General features: G+C 36.9%; 1 non-coding gene and 1 pseudogene across 1 annotated transcript; both read left to right on the top strand.

Annotated features, from left to right (window-relative positions):
* Nucleotides 1-6,162: 6,162 nt before the first annotated feature.
* On the top strand, nucleotides 6,163-6,372 carry LOC130938702 (small nucleolar RNA U3; annotated as a pseudogene).
* A 10,313-nt stretch (nucleotides 6,373-16,685) lies between these two features.
* LOC130937620 (small nucleolar RNA R71) lies at nucleotides 16,686-16,793 on the top strand. The gene has a single exon (XR_009068830.1). It is a non-coding gene; the product is annotated as a small nucleolar RNA R71 (small nucleolar RNA).
* The last annotated feature ends 7,531 nt before the right edge of the window (nucleotides 16,794-24,324 follow it).

Raw genomic sequence — 24,324 nt, forward strand, 5'->3', positions numbered from 1 at the left:
AATATTTTTAATATTATATATATACATATGAAATAATACTATATAATTATATATATTAATAATCTTAATTATTTAAAATTTCATATTTATTTTTTATATATGATTTTGATGTAGGACATAAATAAAAAATTTATAATTTTTTTATAGATAACAACATATAAAATTGATCTTTTTAAATTTTTTTAAAATATATAAGTTATAATTTATTGATATAAAATTATAGATTATATATTTATATTTCTGTTATTTGAGCCAGCTCGTGAGCTCGAGCCAGCTCGTGAGCTTTCGGTGAGTCGAGTTTGAGCTTAAGAAATAGGCTCGATTGTTAGTGAGCCAAGCTCAATTTTTGTGAGGCAAGCTTGAATTTGGTCTAACTCGACTCAACTCGACTCACTTCCAGCCCTAATTGAAATAAATAATTAACAACTTAATTGCAATAATAATAATTTATTGATTATGTTGATCTGAGAAAGAAATCCTGCTAAAATCTAAATGAGCAATTTGATAAGTCGAAACATCTTCTAACAATCCATGACCTATCCAGTATTATTCTCGTGCTGTCAACAAAATTTGGGGACGCGTCTCAGTAAATCAAGTTTTTGGTAGTGTTTGAAAGAAAGATAGAAACTGAAAGATTGAAATTGAGAGATAGAAATTGAGAGATAAAGACGGAAATAAGTTTTAATATTGTATTTAGTGTAAAATAAAAGATAATGATTGAAATAAGAATAAAGTTTTAATTTAATTTGCACAAAAGATAAAGTTAGAATTAATTAATTGAAATAAAAGTATTTTAGGTATAAAATATTATTAAAGTTTCGGTCTATATCTTTAAAAATTTCAGTCGCTACTTTTTAGAGGTACTGAAATAATGAAATTTTGATGACAGAGACTGAAATTTTAGTACCAATCTCTGCGCCAACAAACATGATACTGAGTTCCGATCTTTCAGTCTCTGTTCCAGTACCTCAAAACATACGCTACCTAGTAGCGGCAGCATTGAAAACTCACTCTCTCGAAAATAAAATTATTTAGCAATTAGGCGATTAAAAGAGCATGCTCTAGTGACACCCCAAGTGTAGTCAAAACCCTAGTTCCTAAACGACCTTCTCTGCGGCCGACAATAGTTACTCTTGAGAAATAGTAATTTCTCTAATTTTTTCATCAATTTTAACTAACAAATTTAATTATTTCACAAAATTTTTCTACATTTATAATGTTGTATTTGTTTATAGAGACATGACACTGAAACAGAGATAGAGAAACACAAAATTCTGTTTGACAGATGAGACATGGACAGACATATTGTGTCCAAAGATACTAAATTAGTGTATTTTGTCTCCATACTTACAGAAAAAACATAGAGACACTAACAATGGACACAACTTATTTGTTATTTTTTCTTTCATTATTATTGTTAATTTTTCATAATTATATTTTTTTATTATTATATTTTTCTTCTCAATTTTTTTGAATGAAAAAAATGAGAATAAATTGGATTTTCATAATTTGTTCTAGTTTATCACCAAACAGAATACAAGAATACAAAATTTATGTCTCTGTCCTTTGTATATTGTTCTCAGTGTCTTGTCTTGTCCTATTCTACAAAACAAATACAGATTAACTAACCTTCTGATTTTGTTAAGAGTGAACACCTAACCTGATTTCTGTCCTTTTTTTGAAGGACATCGTGACCCTTGTCCAAAAAAAGGACAAATTGGCCCTTGTCTCCCACTTCCGTGAGACGTCGCAGTCCTACTATAATCTTTCCTGATCAAAACAAACAGAAATGTCCTATATGTCAATTAACGTTGATAATGTGGAGGTTAAGGTTCCGTTAAGTTCCGCACTAGCTAATGGAAAATGGACATGGATCGATTGTCCCGCTTTAAAAAGCAAAAACGACATTGTTTTTTGTCGTCTCTAAACCTAAACGTTTTGAAGGTGAATCCTCACATCTGAAATCTCTCACTTTTCTTTCAACTCAAATACAAACTCTAGGAGACCATGATTAGTAGTGGAGAGCGCTATTCATCATCAAATCGACGAAGTAGAGATGATTCATGTTGGAGCTTGAATTCTATGGGAGAGTTGGAGATTCGAGGAGGAAGAAATGGGTTTTTCCAATGTGTTATTGCAATTCTCATGCAATTTTGTTCATGTCAAGGATAGAAAAAAATTCAAGTAGATTATTCTTTCGCTGCTCATACTTTAAGGTAGTTGTATTTCACTGTTGTTTATATTTTTTTCAAACTCTATTCCATGTTAGGCTTACAAATGTAAATCATGTCCGTAGACTGGAGAACGGCATTGTAACTTGTTTGCATGGCTAGATGATTATGTTTCTTCATGTAGCGAGGATGCTATGAAGATTCTCTCAATTGGGGCATCGAAGCAGAAGTATAATCGATTGGAAGGTCATGGTCATGTGGTGGATAACAAAGTTAACGAGTTAGAGAAAAGATTAATTGGATTAGAAAATCAGTTAGAGAAGTGTAGATTAAAAATTGGTGAAAGTAGATGCCTTAGGTATGGGTCTAGTATCTTAGCATTTTTTGGTGGGATTGTAATTGTAGGCTTGTTTAGAGCAAATGTATAGGGTAGTGATAACTGAATTGTCCATAAAAAGGACAAATTGGCCCTTGTCTCCCACTTCCGTGAGACGTCGCAGTCCTTCTGTAATCTTTCCTGATCAAAACAAACAGAAATGTCCTATATGTCAATTAACGTTGATAATGTGGAGGTTAAGGTTCCGTTAAGTTCCGCGCTAGCTAATGGAAAATGGACATGGATCGATTGTCCCGCTTTAAAAAGCAAAAACGACATTGTTTTTTGTCGTCTCTAAACCTAAACGTTTTGAAGGTGAATCCTCGCATCTGAAATCTCTCACTTTTCTTTCAACTCAAATACAAACTCTAGGAGATCATGATTAGTAGTGGAGAGCGCTATTCATCATCAAATCGACGAAGTAGAGATGATTCATGTTGGAGCTTGAATTCTATGGGAGAGTTGGAGATTCGAGGAGGAAGAAATGGGTTTTTCCAATGTGTTATTGCAATTCTCATGCAATTTTATTCATGTCAAGGATAGAAAAAAATTCAAGTAGATTATTCTTTCGCTGCTCATACTTTAAGGTAGTTGTATTTCACTGTTGTTTATATTTTTTTCAAACTCTATTCCATGTTAGGCTTACAAATGTAAACCATAGACTGGAGAACGGCATTATAACTTGTTTGCATGGCTAGATGATTATGTTTTTTCATGTAGCGAGGATGCTATGAAGATTCTTTCAATTGGGGCATCGAAGCAGAAGTATAATCGATTGGAAGGTCATGGTCATGTGGTGGATAACAAAGTTAACGAGTTAGAGAAAAGATTAATTGGATTAGAAAATCAGTTAGAGAAGTGTAGATTAAAAATTGGTGAAAGTAGATGCCTTAGATATGGGTCTAGTATCTTAGCATTTTTTGGTGGGATTGTAATTGTAGGCTTGTTTAGAGCAGATGTATAGGGTAATGATAATTGAATTGTGTTATTAGATGTTTATTTCTATTATTTTCTAGAGTTGAGTTTTGAGCAACACTTTTGATGATGAATGAAAAAAAATTATTATGATGAATGTGTAAAATTTTATCCATGTGTTTATAAATAATAACATACATGTCATGAAATAAACTTAACAAATATGCAGACTAGTTAAGCAATATATGTATCGCAGTAAATATTTAAATTCAAAGAAATATAAATATTCATATATTGATAATTATAATAAAAGAGCAATCCAGTTGTTAAAACAACTTAACACATAATATAATAACAAAATATGGAGAAGAAGATGATCCTGAGTCAGGTAACCAAAATATAGGTCCCTCAACTAAAAGCATTAAACCTAAAACCAAAAGCATTCAGTAGCAAAATAAAGTAGTCTTTCAACTAAAACATATGTCCTAAAAATTTGTAGTTAAAATCTAAATTAGCGAAAAAAGACAGTCTAATTTTAAGTCTTCTTAGGTGGCTTAAGTCCTGAATGCCTTAAGCCTGGAGTGGACACAGATTTCAAAAGCCTTGAAGTAGTTTTCGAACTTGTAGCAGTTATTGTCTCTGCTAATATTGGGAAATGGATCCTCTCTATTTTTTTTGTCACTGGAGAGAATAAAGTGTAATCTCCCACTTTTAATTCTACAAGTGGGACCAGCAATAAATGAGAGAGAGAATGTAATGAATGGTGAGATCTTCCACTGAATACCATCCAATTTTTTTTTCACTGGAGAGGATCCACTTCTGCTAATATTGTACTATCTCTACATATTAGATTTATTGTAAGAGCTATTGGGCCATGAGTAGGGTTTGGTGAAGTATGAGACCTTAGGTTTGGACTTTATATTGGTTGAGATTTGAATGACAATGTTAGTCTTAGTCTTAGTGGAGGTATGTGCATGAAACTTGTACCTTGCCATGTTGGAATATGGCCTATTGGTTTAGATTGAGTTGTTGTAGGTACTGGACTTTGTTGCACATATTGGGTTGATGGAGGTGGGGGCCTAACAATAGGGTTCATCAACCTTTGAGTTGGATTGGATTGGATTGTGAAGGCTAGATGAGATAATACTTGCTGGATGCTGTTGAAATTTGTTGCATGTTGGACCTACAAATAATTTAGGATAATGTCTCAAAAAAATTATCTAAGTAAACTTTACCTCATCTGATTGTGGAGTATTATGTGACAAATGAATCTCCTAAGATCGACCTTAAAGAGCTACACCACCTGTTTTTTTTTCCTCTCCTCTTGATAATTTCTTTTTATTTTTTTTTTTAGCCTTGGCCTAACAATGATCACAATAGCACAACCAAGCGTTAAATATAGATAATAAATGTATAATATTAAGACCAAAACAACAAAACAACCTTAGAATCAGTTGTAGCTCCAACCACATTAACGATAACAGACTTCTAAAAAGGAAAAAGGAGGACCACACTAACCTAGCAAGTCACAAATGTCGTGCAAGTTCCGTCCAAGCTTCCACCAAACTCTGTCAGCCGCACTATCCAACCACTGTCAACAACAATGTGTTGAGCTCAGTCAACAATTTTGTCAGCAACACTATCAACTCGTCGTTCCAATTTTGAGAGGTCAACAAAAACTGTAGGGGGATGACTTTTGCTCTGCTAGAGTTTTCTAGAAATTATGTGAGCAACACAGGAGGCTTATATGGAAACTCCAATGTGGCGTTCACCTATTCAATCGAAATGCAATGTTTCAGTATTTTAAACGATATTTTTGTTTTTTAAAGGTGGACAAATCGACTCCTGTCTATTTTTCATTAGCCAGCGTGAAACTTAACAGAACTTTAACCTCCACATCATTAATGTTAACTGTAGTTTTTTTTATCTCATCAATCCAACTATAAAGGAAAATATATAGAACAAAGATAAAGATCTATATATCTTAGCTTAACATCTAAATACAATAAAATCTATTTTCAATTTTTACTATAATTAAACCAGTTTAGAACTAAACATAAACGAACTTAGACCAAAATTCTCAGAACCAGACGTCAAAAGAACTTAAGGGAGGGTAGTTTCAAAAACAAGAAACAAACCGAAACAAACAACTTCATGGTGTTTTTACCTAATGTATCTTGCCTTTTTTTTCTCATAACTTTTCCTAAATGGCTCACTAACCCATGACTTTTCCTTTTGCTATTACAGAAGAAAACAAAATATATATATATATATATATATATATATAGAGGTAAATTCTAGCATACCCTTCCTATAATAACATGTAATTTACCCTCTGTGACATGTCATCTTTTAATTGGTTGCTATGTTAACTATGGTTAAATTATTAGTAATTAAATTATAGCCCAAAGTGAGTGATTATGTAATTAAATACCTCCAAATTTAATTTCAATGCCATACAGAAATCCCATATCATCATCACCATCACTATCATTATCATCATCATCATCATTATTTTCATCTTCTTTTTCGTCTTCCCCTTCTACACTATCATCATAAAAAGCCATCATAATCGATTTCACGTTCTTAAATTTTAAGATTTTCTGAATTTCACAGATGTAAACTTAGTCTCACCTGGGCTAGGTTCACAAAACAAAAGCAGTTTTTATAACTAAACACAAAGAACACAAAACACAGAACACGACCTTACTTGAACAGGTTCTGTTCTATAGGCTCGTACATCTGTATCCTTGAGTTCTAAGAAGACAGGAACCAAAGTTTGGCGGATGAACTATGACCGTGAGGTCAGAGCGTGATTAATTGTTCCAAAGCGCATGCCATTTGAACGGTGGAGGATCGTTCGCGCTACAACCTTGTGGTCGAGATGGTCTCACTGTGTTCTGACAGACTCAAATCTTTTTTCTCTGGCCATTTAATTAGTTATTTTCTCTAAATACTTATTTCCTGATTCATCAAAATATGGAACACCCAATGAGTTGATTTTTTCTTTCAATTTCAGAGAGAAATGGGACCGAGGTAAATTGAATTTCTACACAATGATAAAAATATAACTTTATTTTTTAATGTTTATAGAAATTATATATTTATTCCTCTTATAAAAATATTTAATTACAAAATTACCCTACTTTAGTTAACATATTAACTCTTATCAAACTAAAACTAAGCATCCAATTAAAACATGTCACGTCACGAGGGGTAATTTACATGTTGAAATAGAGGGAGTTGGGTAGAACTCACCATATATATATATATATATATATATATATAACTTTACTAAGACATTCTAGCTAGCTAAGAGAAAAATTTGTGATATGAAAGGTGAAATGCTCCAACGATGATGAATCACATATCTAAAAACCTTCTCTCTTTTTCTACCTTGTAAATTCTGATTTTGCCTAATGATGGTATATAGTGATTTTGTCATTCTATTAAAGTAATTATAAAATATTTTCTATTTTAAATAATTTTATTTTGATAGATATTTAATAAATCAAAGTGAATTAACAAGAAAGTTAGAGAATTAGTGTGTATAGTAGAGTAGTAATATAATAGCATTAGACTTGAGTGAGTGAGCATAATGTAACGCTGAGTAGTTGCAACAGAAAATTAGTAAATCGAATCATATTATTTTAATTTACTAATTTCTATCTTTCTTTGTTATACAATTTACTTGTATTTGAATGTGTGTGCATAAATCGAGTTGCCTAATTCGAGATTTAGGAAAAATTATTTTAAAGGACCGATAGGAGGATTTAATTATTAAAAAGGATCTTTAATATTAAAATTAATAAGAAGAACTAAATCTTTTTATAATATTTAATAAAACGAATCAAATCTTTTTATAATATTTAAGAAAACAAATTAAATTTTTTTAAAAGGAGATAAATATATCTTTAATTATTTTTTATTTATTTTTTATAATCTTTATATTGATAAATTTTATTTCTTTTAAAAATTTAGTAATTTTTATTAATTATTTATTTTTTTATTTTTATGATCTTTATCTAACAAAAAAAAAGACAAAAGATCATAAAAGTAATAAATAAATAAATAAATAATAAAAATTACCAAAATTTTAGAAAAAAAATTAATATAAAAATTATAAAAAAAAAAATAAAAAATAGTTAAGAATCAAAATTTTAATAATTAAATCTCCCTAACAATCTTTTAGAGTAATTCTTTTTAAATTAATTAACTAATTAATCGCAAGTGAATATTCATAAATATCTATATAACATTGTAAATCAAATAGCATAAATTAAAGATTATACAAAATAAATAAAAAAATAGTTAAGAATATATTTATCTTCTTATAAAAAAATTTAGTTCTTCTTCTTAAATATTATAAAAAGATTTGGTCCTTCTTAATAATTTTGGTATTAAAGGTCCTTTTTAATAATTAAGTCTTCCTAGCAGTCCTTTAGTTGTGTAATATTAATTTTTAATCAATTTATTAATGTAAAATATCCCAAATTACGTGTATCATCTATTTCTATTAGGTGAATTTACCATAGATGCCCAAAAAAAAATATTTCACATGTACTGAAACTGATTAATTATCTTACCATACTATGACTTCTATTAAGGAGTAACTAAACTTTCGAATAGTTTATAAATTATATCATTTGTTGACAAACCTAAAAGATATATTAAATTATTTTTTTTATGAGAAAGTAAATGGGCGAAGAGCTGATGAACTGGCCAACTTGTACAAAAACGTTTGCAATTCGAATGGCTGAGACAGTTCATATTGGTGTCCCAAATCCATGATTTCTTTAAAAGAAAAATATAACTTTGTTTTGGTCAAAGTACTAGTATATTCCAAATTAACAAAAATCAAATGGGTCTTTTTCTGATGGCACCAGCCCACTAGTGATTATTTATTGACCATATCACTATACAGTCCAAGGACCCAAAAAAAAAAAACACTGCCCACAAAATGAAAAAGTATTGATTTATAAATTTTCTAGAGGAGTATCTATAATTGATTTTCTGTATTCCTATTAGAATTGGTCTATTTGAGTATGATGAAAGTTTACTTATCATGATAATAATAATAATAATAATAATAATAATAATAATAATAATAATAATAATAATAATAATAATAATAATAATAATAATAATAATAATAATTGTTCTCTTAGATGATATATAATTCGTCATGTCCAATATTGAACTTATCTTTGCTTAGAATGGATGAGGTATACGTCAACTTCAAGAGAAACAGAAGTGATGAACACCTGTAAAAACACTCTAACGTTCAAATAAGAGAGAGTATGAAATGAACATAATTTATATTCAAAGTGAATAAAGTACTTTTTCTTTTAGGGTTTCTTCATTTTATAAAATTGATAAAGTACTGTTATTTTGTAGACCTAGTATTTTGATAATCACTTTTAAATTTTTTTGGTGACTTCAGCATAGTATTGAGGTTACTTGTAATAATTTCCTCTTTTAGTGAAATTCTATTTCTTAGTTCTTATTTGATCTTTTGCTTAACAGAATAACAAATACGTAAGTTTATTATTAGAATGACCAATTTATAAGAAAGGTATAACCGTATAATAATAATAATAATAATAATAATAATAATAATAATAATAATAATAATAATAATAATTTATCTGGACTAAGTAGCCTACCTACCACCTTATACAGTATTATTTTGTCTTGCAAGGGTTGTTATATCTTTCCTCACCATTTCCATTTTGGATTCATGCATTAAGAAACCAAATTTATAATATAATTTGTGGTCCTATAAAGTTGGCTCGATGATGATCATCATCATCATCAACAATGTGCTGTCAATTCTCAACCTAATCCCTACATTGTCTTCTAATTTTTATTTGATTTGAAGTAATGTTATTTTGAGGGGGCTATATATGTGCATGATTTGATTAATTTACAATCAAATGAACCAATACACCGTCCAAATAATACCTATGACTTTACATCAAATAATGGAATGAGAATATAACATTTTAATACAATTTTTTATTTTTTTTTAAGGGTAAATTGTTACATGGCACTCAAAAGTTTATATTGTTAATATTTTTTTTGAATAATTTAATAACGTGACAAAAATAACAAAAAAAAGTCATATACCCTATTTTTTTATAAGTGACAAATTATATATTTTTATATTTAACAAACAATATATAAATTTGATATGAATTTTTGTAGAAATATTTGCCTAACTATTCAGAATGTGCACATAAAAAACAAAAGAAAATTCGATCCCTGAATTTTTATTTTTCTAAAAAATTTCGGTTATTCACAAAAAAATTTCATTTGGCATCACCAAATTTTAACTAAAACAATGTCTTTTTTTTTTTAATAGTAATTGTAAAAAATTAATCTCTATATCATTGTCAGATCATGATGATGTCTCATTATCTGAGGATTAGGTATAGCAGTAACTACCAAAGAATTTTATTGGAAATGTGTGACATGATGTTCAATGTTTGAAGCAATTAAGCAAAGGTTGCTTTTAGGTATATGTTAATTTTTTATTTTGTTTGACTTGTTTGATTATGTGCGTGCACATGTTCAGCAAATGTTTAGGATATCAGATAATTAGTGGAACCGTTAAAAAAAAAAAAAATAATATTCCTTGCACGTCAAAGAACTAAAAACAGGATTCCTTCATTATTTAATGTTTTATACTTAACAATTAACATGTCATTTTATGCAAGAATATTTTTAAGACTTAAAGTATAGATGTAAAGCACATTCATCTATGTGTTAAAATTTAATTTTTAATTAAAAATTAAAATATTAAATCTTGATACCATGTCATAAACATGCCTCTCAAAAAATTTTAATTAGAAGCATAAAATTAGAATAAACTATTATTTTAGTTCTTAAAAAATAAGTAATATTTTATTCTTTAAAAATAATCACAATTTTACAAAAATATATAAATACATTATGATTATTTTTTATATTTATGAAGATTTTTTATCCTCATATATTGTATTATTTTTCTTTGATATATTTTTAAGTAGTGATGTATATCTTTTGTATTATATAAAAGTAAATTTTTTATCTTAGTTTTATTTTATTTATATTGTTCAGGACGTTGGTTCTTAAACGGATCGGAGGCATTATAAGTGTGTGGTGGTTGGAGAGGACTTGGATCTGGGTCGCTGGTATGTGAGTGGATCTTCTGGATTGGTGTTGGTGAGTGAGGACTGGAGCTTCACGACCTCCCGGGTTGTTGGAGCGATGAGGGGGGAGCCACCTGCAAAAAGGACTCCGACGCTCAAGTCAGAATCCGTACAAGGTGGCAGGAAAAGCGAGGGTATTGTGACATACCTGCGGGGAGGGGTAGGACCCTCCCCATATATACCCGGTACTAGGGTGGGTCTCACGGGAGCAGACCCACCTTCCAGAAAATTTTCTTTCTCCAGCTGACTGGTAGGGAGGAGGCGTGCAGGTCGTCATTGGTTCGCGCAGACAGTGTTGTCGGGTCGGCGGTACACCTGATCCCAGAATCTTACCTAGCTGGACTGGGCCAGAACAGTGCCCCTAACGCGCCAGTTATGTCAACAAACGCCGTTGGTGGCGCGTTCCACTCAGTCTTTCTTTATTATCGGTTTCTTGTCTGACCGTGTGTTTGCAAGGGGGTGTGACCCCTACGCGCAAGTGGCGCTTGCCCGTTTCTGGGGAGCACCAATCGTCGCCTCGTATCTCGCGTTGGGTATTCAATGCACGTTATGATTGATTTAAAGCTTCAGGGAAAAGTCTGTTTTGTCCCTGGCTTTCATGCTTCTCAGTGCAGTTACTTCCTAGGTTTTACTTCTTTTCTTCCACCCTTCCAACTCCTTTGCATTAAATTTCCATTTCCTACTCCCAGATTCTCTCTGTATCACTTTTTCTTAATCTTCCTTCAAATCTTTTGGGTTTCACTGAGGCTCATCTCCGATTCGGTTGCGTTTTTTCAGAATCTTTCAACTCCCTTGGACGATTGGTGCACGAAATTGTGATCACTACAACTTCGCACAACTAACTAGCAAGTGCACTGGGTCGTCCAAGTAATACCTTACGTGAGTAAGGGTCGATCCCACGGAGATTGTTGGTATGAAGCAAGCTATGGTCACCTTGTAAATCTTAGTCAGGCAGACTCAAATGGGTATAGTGATAAACGAATAAAGCATAAAGATAAAGATAGAGATACTTATGTATATCATTGGTGAGAGCTTCAGATAAGCGTATGAAGATGCCTTCCCTTCCGTCTCTCTGCTTTCCTACTGTCTTCATCCAATCCTTCTTACTCCTTTCCATGGCAAGCTGTATGTAGGGTTTCACCGTTGTCAGTGGCTACCTCCCATCCTCTCATTGGAAATGTTCAACGCACCCTGTCACGGCACGGCTATCCATCTGTCGGTTCTCAATCAGGCCGGAATAGAATCCAGTGATTCTTTTGCGTCTGTCACTAACGCCCCGCCCTCAGGAGTTTGAAGCACGTCACAGTCATTCAATCATTGAATCCTACTCAGAATACCACAGACAAGGTTTAGACCTTCCGGATTCTCTTGAATGCCGCCATCAGTTCTAGCTTATACCACGAAAATTCCGGTTAAAGAACCCAAGAGATATTCACCCAATCTAAAGTAGAACGGAGGTGGTTGTCAGTCACACGTTCATAGGTGAGAATAATGATGAGTGTCACGGATCATCACATTCATCAAGTTGAAGCACAAGTGATATCTTGGAACAAGAACAAGCGGAATTGAATAGAAGAACAATAGTAATTGCATTAATACTCGAGGTACAGCAGAGCTCCACACCTTAATCTATGGTGTGTAGAAACTCCACCGTTGAAAATACATAAGAACAAAAGTGATCATTGGTTTCGGCCCCAGAGAGGGAACCAGAAGAACCAAGATCTGATCTAAGAACTAGATGTCCAAAGATGAAAATACAATAGTAAAAGGTCCTACTTATAGAAAACTAGTAGCCTAAGGTGTACATAGATGAGTAAATGACATAAAAATCCACTTCCGGGCCCACTTGGTGTGTGCTTGGGCTGAGCAATGAAGCATTTTCGTGTAGAGACTCTTCTTGGAGTTAAAAGCCAGCTTTGGTGCCAGTTTGGGCGTTTAACTCCCATTTAGGTGCCAGTTCCGGCGTTTAACGCTGGAAATTCTGTAGGTGACTTTGAACGCCGGTTTGGGCCATCAAATCTTGGGCAAAGTATGGACTATCATATATTGTTGGAAAGCCCAGGATGTCTACTTTCCAATGCCGTTGAGAGCGCGCCAATTGGGCTTCTGTAGCTCCAGAAAATCCACTTCGAGTGCAGGGAGGTCAGAATCCAACAGTATCTGCAGTCCTTTTGAGTCTCTGGATCAGATTTTTGCTCAGATCTCTCAATTTCAGCCAGAAAATACCTGAAATCACAGAAAAACACACAAACTCATAGTAAAGTCCAGAAAAGTGAATTTTAGCTAAAAACTAATAAAAATATACTAAAAACTAACTAGATCATACTAAAAACATACTAAAAACAATGCCAAAAAGCGTATAAATTATCCGCTCATCACAACACCAAACTTAAATTGTTGCTTGTCCTCAAGCAACTGAAAATCAAATAAGATAAAAAGAAGAGAATATACTATAGACTCCAAATTATCAATGAAACTTAGCTCCAAATTAGATGAGCGGGACTAGTAGCTTTTTTGCCTCCGAACAGGTTTGGCATCTCACTCTATCCTTTGAAATTCAGAATGATTGGCTTCTTTAGGAACTCAGAATCCAGATAGTGTTATTGATTCTCCTAGTTAAGTATGATGATTCTTGAACACAGCTACTTTATGAGTCTTGGCCGTGGCCCAAAGCACTCTGTCTTCCAGTATTACCACCGGATACATACATGCCACAGACACATAATTGGGTGAACCTTTTCAGATTGTGACTCAGCTTTGCTAAAGTCCCCAATTAGAGGTGTCCAGGGTTCTTAAGCACACTCTTATTGCCTTGGATCACAACTTAATTTCTTTCTTTTTCTTTCTTTTTCTTTTTCTCCCCTTTTTCGTTTTTTTTTTCGCTTGCTTCTCTCTTTTTTTTTTTGTATTCACTGCTTTTTCTTGCTTCAAGAATCATTTTTATGATTTTTCAGATCCTCAGTAACATGTCTCCTTTTTCATCATTCTTTCAAGAGCCAACAATTTTAACATTCATGAACAACAAAAAGTATTGTCACCACATCAAACTAATTAAGCTAGTTTTAAAGATGAATTTGAAATCCTGTACTTCTTGTTCTTTTGTAATAAAAACAGTTTTCTTTTAAGAAAGGTGATGGATTCATAGGACATTCATAACTTTAAGGCATAGACACTAAGACACTAATGATCATAAGACACAAACATAGATAACCATAAGACATAATTTTCGAAAAACAGAAAAATAAAGAACAAGGAGATTAAAGAACGGGTCCACCTCAGTGATGGCGGCTTGTTCTTCCTCTTGAAGGTCTTATGGAGTGCTTGAGCTCCTCAATGTCTCTTCCTTGTCTTTGTTGCTCCTCTCTTAGTTGTCCCATGTTGGAACTCAATTCTCCTAGGGAGGTGTTAATTTGCTCCCAATAGTCTTGTGGAGGAAAGTGCATCCCTTGAGGCATCTCAGGGATCTCATGATGAGAGGGGTCTCTTGTTTGCTCCATCCTTTTCTTAGTGATGGGCTTGAGGTCATGCCTTCTCAGTTGAACCGGCTTCCCTCTTGAATCTCTCTTCCATTGAGTGCCCTCTTCACAAATGTTTATGAGGACTTGGTCCAACCTTTGATCAAAGTTGACCCTTCTTCATGGCCACAACTTCATAGAAGTGGTCTTGATGCACCCTTGAGATGAATCTCTTCATCTCCCATGACTCGGAAGAGGAAGCTTTTTGCCTTCTCTTTCCTCTTTCTAGAGGTTTCTCCGGCCTTGGATGCCATAAATGGTTATGGAAAAACAAAAAGCAATGCTTTTACCACACCAAACTTAAAAGGTTTGCTCGTCCTCGAGCAAAAGAAGAAAGAATAGAGTAGAAGAAGAAGAAATGAGGAAGACGGGAGTGGCTTTGTGTTCGGCCAAAGAGGGGGAGAGGTGGTGTTTAGGTGATGTGAAAATGAAGGATGGATGTGAGTGGTGAATGGGTAGAGAAGAAGAGAGATGGTGGTGGGGTAGGTGGGGATCCTGTGGGGTCCACAGATCCTGAGGTGTCAAGGAAAAGTCATCCCTGCACCAAATGGCATTCAAAATCACGTTTTGAGCCATTTCTGGCGTTAAACGCCGGGCTGGTGCCCATTCCTGGCGTTTAACGCCAGGTTCTTGCCCTTTCCTGGCGTTTAACGCCAGTCTGGTGCCCCTTTCTGGCGTTAAACGCCCAGAATGGTGCCAGACTGGGCGTTAAACGCCCAACTGCTAGCCTCACTGGCGTTTAAACGCCAGTGAGTTCTTCCTCCAGGGTGTGCTATTTTTCTTCCTATTTTTCATTCTGTTTTTGCTTTTTCACTTGATTTTGTGACTTCTTATGATCATCAACCTACAAAAAACATAAAATAACAAAAGAAAATATATAAAATATAATCATTGGGTTGCCTCCCAACAAGCGCTTCTTTAATGTCAGTAGCTTGACAGAGAGCTCTCATGGAGCCTCACAGATACTCAGAGCAATGTTAGAACCTCCCAACACCAAACTTAGAGTTTGAATGTGGGGGTTCAACACCAAACTTAGAGTTTGGTTGTGGCCTCCCAACACCAAACTTAGAGTTTGACTGTGGGGGCTCTGCTTGTCTCTGATTTGAGAGAAGCTCTTCATGCTTCCTCTCCATGGTGACAGAGGGATATCCTTGAGCCTTAAACACAAAGGATTCTTCATTCACTTGAATGATCAGTTCACCTCCATCAACATTAATCACAGCCTTTGCTGTGGCTAGGAAGGGTCTGCCATCTCTAGTGAGATTCTTGCAGCTTGTACCTCAAAGATCCCTAGCTTCTCTATTACAGAGAGAGGCATGAGGTTCACACTTGACCCTAAGTCACACAGAGCCTTCTTGAAGGTCATGGTGCCTATGGTACAAGGTATTGAAGACTTCCCAGGATCTTGTCTCTTTTGAGGTAATTTCTGCCTAGACAAGTCATCCAGTTCTTTGGTGAGCAAATGGGGTTCATTCTCCCAAGTCTCATTTCCAAATAACTTGTCATTTAGCTTCATGATTGCTCCAAGGTATTTAGCAACTTGCTCTTTAGTGACATACTCATCCTCTTCAGAGGAAGAATACTCATCAGAGCTCATGAAAGGCAGAAGTAAGTCCAATGGAATCTCTATGGTCTCATTTTGAGCCTCAGATTCCCATGGTTCCTCATTGGGGAACTCAGTGGAGATCAGTGCACGCCCACTGAGGTCTTCCTCAGTGGCGTTCACTCCCTCTCCTTCCTCTCCAAATTCGGCCAAGTTGATGGCCTTGCACTCTCCTTTTGGATTTTCTTCTGTGTTGCTTGGAAGAGTACTTGGAGGGAGTTCAGTAACTTTCTTGCTCAGCTGTCCCACTTGTGCCTCCAAGTTTCTAATGGAGGACCTTGTTTCAGTCATGAAACTTTGAGTGGTTTTGATTAGATCAGAGACCATGGTTGCTAAGTCAGAGGGGTTCTGCTTAGAATTCTCTGTCTGTTGCTGAGAAGATGATGGAAAAGGCTTGCCATTGCTAAACCTGTTTCTTCCACCATTATTGTTGTTGAAACCTTGTTGAGGTCTCTCTTGATTCTTCCATGAGAAATTTGGGTGATTTCTCCATGAAGAATTATAGGTGTTTCCATAGGGTTCTCCTAGGTAATTCACCTCTTCCATTGAAGGGTTCTCAGGATCATAGGCTTCTTCTTCAGATGAAGCATCCTTAGTACTGCTTGGTGCATTTTGCATTCCAGACAGACTTTGAGAAATCAAATTGACTTGTTGAGTCAATATCTTGTTCTGAGCTAAAATGGCATTCAGAGCATCAATCTCAAGAACTCCTTTCTTCTGATTTGTCCCATTTTTCACAGGATTCCTTTCAGAAGTGTACATGAATTGGTTATTTGCAACCATTTCAATTAGCTCTTGAGCCTCTGTAGGCGTCTTCTTCAGATGAAGAGATCCTCCAGCAGAGCTATCCAAAGACATCTTGGATAGTTCAGAGAGACCATCATAGAAAATACCTATGATGCTCCATTCAGAAAGCATGTCAGAAGGACATTTTCTGATTAATTGTTTGTATCTTTCTCACGCTTCATAGAGGGATTCTCCATCCTTCTGTCTGAAGGTTTGGACTTCCACTCTAAGCTTACTCAATTTTTGAGGTGGAAAGAACTTTGCCAAGAAGGCATTGACTAGCTTTTCCCAAGAGTCCAGGCTATCTTTAGGTTGTGAGTCCAACCATATTCTAGCTCTGTCTCTTACAGCAAAAGGGAATAGCATCAGTCTGTAGACCTCAGGGTCAACCCCATTAGTCTTGACTGTGTCACAGATTTGCAAGAATTCAGCTAAGAACTGATGAGGATCTTCCAATGGAAGTCCATGGAACTTGCAATTCTGTTGCATTAGAGAAACTAATTGAGGCTTAAGCTCAAAGTTGTTTGCTCCAATGGCAGGGATAGAGATGCTTCTCCCTTAGAAGTCGGGAGTAGGTGCAGTAAAGTCACCCCGCACCTTCCTTGCATTGTTGGCATTGTTGTTGTTTTCGGCTGCCATGTCTTCTTCTTCTTTGAAGAATTCGGTCAGGTCCTCCACAGAGAGTTGTGCCTTAGCTTCTCTTAGCTTTCGCTTCAAGGTCCTTTCAGGTTCAGGGTCAGCTTCAACAAGAATGCCCTTGTCTCTGCTCCTGCTCATATGAAAGAGAAGAGAACAAGAAATTGTGGAATCCTCTATGTCACTGTATAGAGATTCCTTGAGGTGTCAGAGGAAAAGAAAAATAGAAGAAGGAGGTAGAAGAATTCGAACTTGATTAGATAGAGTTCGAATTGTGCATTAAGAAGGAGTAGTACTCCATAAATAGAAGGATGTGGGAAGAAGGGAAGAGAATTTTCGAAAATTAATTAAAAAGATGTCAAAAACATTTTGAAAAATTTTAATTGATTTTCAAAAATCAAGATTGAGAAAGAAGTAAAGCGATTTTTGAAAAAGATTTTGAAATTAGAAATAAAAAAGATTTGATTTGAAAACTATTTTGAAAAAGATGTGGTTAAGAAGATATGATTGATTTTAAAAAAGATGTGATTGAGAAGATGTGATTTGAAAAACATTTTTTAAAAAGATTTGATTTTGAAAATCAATGTCTGGCTATCAAGAAAAGATATGATTCAAACATTAAACCTTTCTCAACAGAAAAGGCAACATACTTGAAATGTTGAATCAAATCATTAATTGATAGCAAGTATTTTTGAAAATAGAAAGAAATTGAATTTGAAAAAGATTTGATTGAAAAGATTTGACTTGAAAAAGATTTGATTTTGAAAAATTTTGAAAACTTGAAAAAAATTTGCATTGAAAACAGAATCTTCCCTCTTGTGCCATCCTGGCGTTAAACGCCCAGAATGGTGCACATTCTGGCGTTTAACGCCCAAAATGCTACCCTTTTGGGCGTTAAACGCCCAACCAGGTACCCTGGCTGGCGTTTAAACGCCAGTCTGTCCTTCTTCACTAGGCGTTTTGAATGCCCATCTTTTTCTGTGCAATTCCTCTGCTGTATGTTCTGAATCTTCAATTCTCTGTATTATTGACTTGAAAAGACACAAATTAAAAATATTTTTGGATTTTTAATAATGAGGAATAATCAAAATGCAACTAGAATCAAATAACAATGCATGCAAGACACCAAACTTAGCAGTTTGTATACGACTGACACTAACAAAATGAGAATGCATATGAGACACACAAAACACTCAAGTCAAGAGAATTTAAAGATTAGAGCCAGAAAATCATCAAGAACAACTTGAAGATTAATGAAGACACATGCATGAATGCAAAAACATGCAATTGACACCAAACTTAACATGAGACTCTAGACTCAAACAAGAAATATTTTTGGATTTTATGATTTTGTACTTTTTTTTTGTGTTTTTCGAAAATTAAGTGGAAAAGAAAATAAAGGTATCAAAATTCTTAATGAGAATTCCAGGAATCATGCAATGTTAGTCTAAAGCTTTAGTCTAAAGAAATTAGACATGGCTAGCCAAGCTTCAGTAGAACATTGCATTCAAGAGCTAAATTGATGAAGATCAATCAGCTTTGGTGATGATAGGAACATCACCTTGAAACACTAGAATTCATTCTTAAGAACTCTGAAGAAAAATACCTAATCTAAGCAACAAGATGAACCGTCAGTTGTCCAAACTCAACAATCCCCGGCAACGGCGCCAAAAACTTGGTGCACGAAATTGTGATCACTACAACTTCGCACAACTAACCAGCAAGTGCACTGGGTCGTCCAAGTAATACCTTACGTGAGTAAGGGTCGATCCCACGGAGATTGTTGGTATGAAGCAAGCTATGGTCACCTTGTAAATCTTAGTCAGGCAGACTCAAATGGGTATAGTGATAAACGAATAAAGCATAAAGATAAAGATAGAGATACTTATGTATATCATTGGTGAGAGCTTCAGATAAGCGTATGAAGATGCCTTCCCTTCCGTCTCTCTGCTTTCCTACTGTCTTCATCCAATCCTTCTTACTCCTTTCCATGGCAAGCTGTATGTAGGGTTTCACCGTTGTCAGTGGCTACCTCCCATCCTCTCATTGGAAATATTCAACGCACCCTATCACGGCACGGCTATCCATCTGTCGGTTCTCAATCAGGCCGGAATAGAATCCAGTGATTCTTTTGCGTCTGTCACTAACGCCCCGCCCTCAGGAGTTTGAAGCACGTCACAGTCATTCAATCATTGAATCCTACTCAGAATACCACAGACAAGGTTTAGACCTTCCGGATTCTCTTGAATGCCGCCATCAGTTCTAGCTTATACCACGAAGATTCCGGTTAAAGAACCCAAGAGATATTCACCCAATCTAAAGTAGAACGAAGGTGGTTGTCAGTCACACGTTCATAGGTGAGAATGATGATGAGTGTCACGGATCATCACATTCATCAAGTTGAAGCACAAGTGATATCTTGAAACAAGAACAAGCGGAATTGAATAGAAGAACAATAGTAATTGCATTAATACTCGAGGTACAGCAGAGCTCCACACCTTAATCTATGGTGTGTAGAAACTCCACCGTTGAAAATACATAAGAACAAAAGTGATCATTGGTTTCGGCCCCAGAGAGGGAACCAGAAGAACCAAGATCTGATCTAAGAACTAGATGTCCAAAGATGAAAATACAATAGTAAAAGGTCCTACTTATAGAAAACTAGTAGCCTAAGGTGTACATAGATGAGTAAATGACATAAAAATCCACTTCCGGGCCCACTTGGTGTGTGCTTGGGCTGAGCAATGAAGCATTTTCGTGTAGAGACTCTTCTTGGAGTTAAACGCCAGCTTTGGTGCCAGTTTGGGTGTTTAACTCCCATTTAGGTGCCAGTTCCGGCGTTTAACGCTGGAAATTCTGTAGGTGACTTTGAACGCCGGTTTGGGCCATCAAATCTTGGGCAAAGTATGGACTATCATATATTGCTGGAAAGCCCAGGATGTCTACTTTCCAATGCCGTTGAGAGCGCGCCAATTGGGCTTCTGTAGCTCCAGAAAATCCACTTCGAGTGCAGGGAGGTCAGAATCCAACAGCATCTGCAGTCCTTTTGAGTCTCTGGATCAGATTTTTGTTCAGATCCCTCAATTTCAGCCAGAAAATACCTGAAATCACAGAAAAACACACAAACTCATAGTAAAGTCCAGAAAAGTGAATTTTAGCTAAAAACTAATAAAAATATACTAAAAACTAACTAGATCATACTAAAAACATACTAAAAACAATGCCAAAAAGCGTATAAATTATCCGCTCATCAACGATCATCTTTCTGGTAGGCATTCTCCTCCTTCTGAGTAAATTGCTGCGAATGTTTGAGTGCTGTTTTTGTTTACTGTTATCGTCATTTTGTTTTGCTTTTGCTATTTGCATGTCTCCTTACTTGAGTTGTGTCGCTATTAATTAGGATTTAGGTGGGGGTGCCATTAGATTTTTGGTTTTCATCCTTTGTATAACTGTAGATAGGCTTCTTGTAACTTGTAGAATTAGTTTCGGGTTTCCCTTTTCCCGAGCTCCCGATCTTACTGACTAAGTGGTACCCCCACTGTAGGTATGGCGCAACATCCCGTCGCAAGAGCCCCCGTGGATCGGTACGTGTGGGTCACGTCGGACGTGAAGGACACCCCTTCCCAGATGATCTTGGAGGAATTCACAGAATTCCGTCAGGCAAATTACCTTTGTGGGAGAGGTCCCAAGGAGGATAACTATGAGGTGTTTGTCCATGTTGATTGGGAGCGGATATTCCATTTAAACCTACACAGCCCCTGGGTCATCGATTGGATCTGGATGTACAATACCAACCTGGGAATTTGCATTTCCTTCTCCCCCTTCCAAATGGCGCTACTAAACCGGTGTGACGTGGCACTGTCTCAATTGCATCCGAACAGCTGGGCCTCTATCCGCTGTTTCGAGATGGTTTGCGAGTATCTCGAGTTACCGGCTTCCGTGGAGGTCTTCCTATTCCTTTTTATTTTAACAAATCCCTCAAAAGAGGGAAAAGCCAAGAAGGGGTTCATGTCGTTCCGATCAGTCCAAGGTTAGAGGATTTTCGACTTATTAGAAGACTCATATCATGGTTTGAAAGACAAATACTTCAAGGTTCGCCCCGTCACAAGTCGGCATCCCTTCTGGTTGACTTTGGAGGGGGAACGGTGCATCCCAACCTATTGGAGTTTTGGCACGGGGGCCAATGCGTTCACAAAGGTGACGTACAAAGGGTTAAAATATTGCCGACGTGTTGATGGCTGTGTTTGGCAAGAATAATTTAACTCCCACCTCCTGATGGTGGATCCTAAGATGGACAAAGCCTACATTTGTGAGTTATCGGGTGGTCGTTAACCCCCACCCTCTCTTGTTATTTTATGTTCGTTTTACCATGGTTTTAACTGGTTTTCTTGTTTTTGACTTTGCAGTATCCATGGCTGCCGATCAGGTAGGACTTGACAACTTGATGTCCAAGTTCCTTCTTGGAGATGATGAGGATAGCTCCACCACCCCGCCCGTCGATCCCTTGACTGCCCCTGGTCCCGAGGTTCAGTCCTGCCCTCATCAGGGGGAAGTTGTTGGCACCAGCACTAACCCGATTCCTCCGGCGGAAAAGGCCTCGAGGGAGGGAACGAGTTCAGAAGTCACCATTGTCGACAACCCTAGGAAGACGAAGTCGACCTCTACCCAGAGGGAGTTCTCACCGTCATGGAGAAGAACTTTGATGCCGGTTACTTCATCGATGCCCAGCTTCTGTCGGGAACTGAGGAGTTCTTCGACAGTGGGGACCTTGCCTCCCAGGCCAAGTGGGTGTATCGCACTTTGCTCCGAGCTACCGCAATAGCGAGGAAGGCAGAGCCCGTTTTGGCTGGCACTCGGAACCTGGAGGGAAAGCTCCAGGGAGCTGTTAAGTCTATGGAGAAAATGAAGGCTGAGGTGACCTCCTTGAAGACCCAGCTAGCCACTTCGGAGGAGAAATTAACGACTTCTGATGCAGCCGTTGCCCGTCTCTCCGAGCGCGAGCTCACCCTGGAGGGCTAGGTAACTGCTGCGCAAGGTCGGGTGGCAAAGCTGGAAAAGGAGCTGGCTGCTTTGGTGGCCTCGGCGGATGCTGCCAAGGCTGAGGTTGCTGCTTTGAAGAAGAATAATAAAGAGACCGTGAAGGAGGCTAGGGATGCCATCGTGGCCACTGACAAGGCGATTAAGGCCTAAGTGAAGCTCTTGGCTCCCGAGTTCGACGTGTCTGCTGTTGGTGCCTTTAAGACCATCAAGGATGGAAAAATTGTCGACCTCTCCAAGAAATGAATTATTGTTATGAACTATTTGTACTTTAGTTTTTGAGCCGTTGTGGCCTTTGCTTTTAGATCTTGGTTTTTTGCTTGGTAGCTTGTAAGACATAACTTTACCGTTCTACCGTTTTGACGTTCTCAAGCCGACTTGGGGCTTTTATATTTGTAATTATTTCTTTTGAAACAGTTTGTCGTGACAAAAACGAAGTCGTTTAGCGTAGCGTTTGTGACTTCGATGGCTCCCGGGGTGATCAGTCCCGGGATGTCATGTTCTTATCGAATAGGTTAATTAACAAGGTAAAGTGATTTAAACAGTGCATTAAAACATTGACTTGGAAATGAGAAGGAAAAAGTTAGTCTAATCTAAACATAATTATATCATGCTAAGTCACGATTCAAACAAACGACGTATGAAAAAATAGTGTGACCACAAAACAAAACGGGCCTTACTAAATCGGGATACCGGCTGCCCGCCAGGTAGGCCTTGGCTTCTAAGAGTAAAACCTCCTTAGGTTTCCCACGTTCCACGTCCTGGGGACTTCTTTGCCATCCAGTCGCTCCAGCTTGTAAGCTCCGCTGCCGACTACTTCCTTTCTCCTGTATGGGCCTTCCCAGTTTGCCGCTAGCTTCCCTTCTCCTGGGGTCGGCAATCCCACATCATTACGTCGCAAGACCAGGTCGTTTGGTTCAAAATTCCTTTTTAGCACTTTAGTATCGTAACGTAGGGCTATTCTTTGTTTCAATGCCGTCTCTGACAAGTGGGTCATCTCTCTGATCTCGTCAACTAAGTCCTTCTCCACGGCTTCCTCGACTCCACCCAGGAGTAGTCGTGGGCTCGGTTCCCCAATTTCCACGGGTATTACCGCGTCAACCCCATAGGTGAGCCGGTAGGGTGTCTCCCCGGTGGAGGACTGCGGCGTTGTGCGATAGGACCATAGGACTGATGCTAGTTCGTCCACCCAGGCTCCCTTCCTTTGGTCAAGTCGCTTCTTAAGACCCTGGAGGATGACCTTATTTGCTGCTTTGACTTGGCTGTTGGTCTGGGGGTGCTTGACAGATGCGAACTTTTGCTTTATCCCTAAACCAGCAAGGAACTCTCCGAACTTTTTGTCGGCAAATTGTGTCCCATTGTCCGATATCACGACCTCGGGGACTCCGAATCTGGAGATTACCTGTCTCCACATAAACTTTCGGCAGTTTACCGAGGATATGCTGGCTAACGGCTTAGCCTCCACCCACTTAGTGTAATAGTCGACGGTTACGATTAGGTATTTGACCTGCCCAGGACCAACGAGGATGGGTCCCAATAGGTCGATCCCCCCATTGAGAGAAAGGTCGGGAGGCCATCAGTAGACTCAGCTCCATTGTTGACGCTTTGTGGAAGTTGGCATTTTCCTTGCACTTTCTGCACTTCTTTACGAACTCTTGGGAATCTGACATCATTGAGAGCCAGAAGTCGCCGGCCCTGACAAGCTTCTGGGCTAAGGCCTTCCCCCCAATATGATGGCCGCAACACCCTTCGTGGACTTTCCTTAACACGTAGTTAGGGATGGAAAAAGGCCAGGCGGCCTACCAGGGGCCTGTAGCCTAGCCTGTGTTTGGCCTGACCTGCCTTGGCCTGTTATAAAATAGGCACAGGCTCAGGCCATTTTAAGGGCCTTATTATGTTAATAGGCCAGGCCCAGGATCACTAATTAGCCTGGCCTGGCCTATCAGGCCTGTCTGGGCCTTTTAATACATAATTATATATATAAATAATTTTTTTATTATTAACAAAATAATAAAATATTTTAAATTTACTATATTTAATTATAAATAATTTTATATATTTTAAATACTTTAAAGTTTAAAAATTCTAATAA

This window comes from Arachis stenosperma, chromosome 6, assembly GCF_014773155.1.
Source record: "Arachis stenosperma cultivar V10309 chromosome 6, arast.V10309.gnm1.PFL2, whole genome shotgun sequence".
Lineage (NCBI taxonomy): Eukaryota > Viridiplantae > Streptophyta > Magnoliopsida > Fabales > Fabaceae > Arachis > Arachis stenosperma.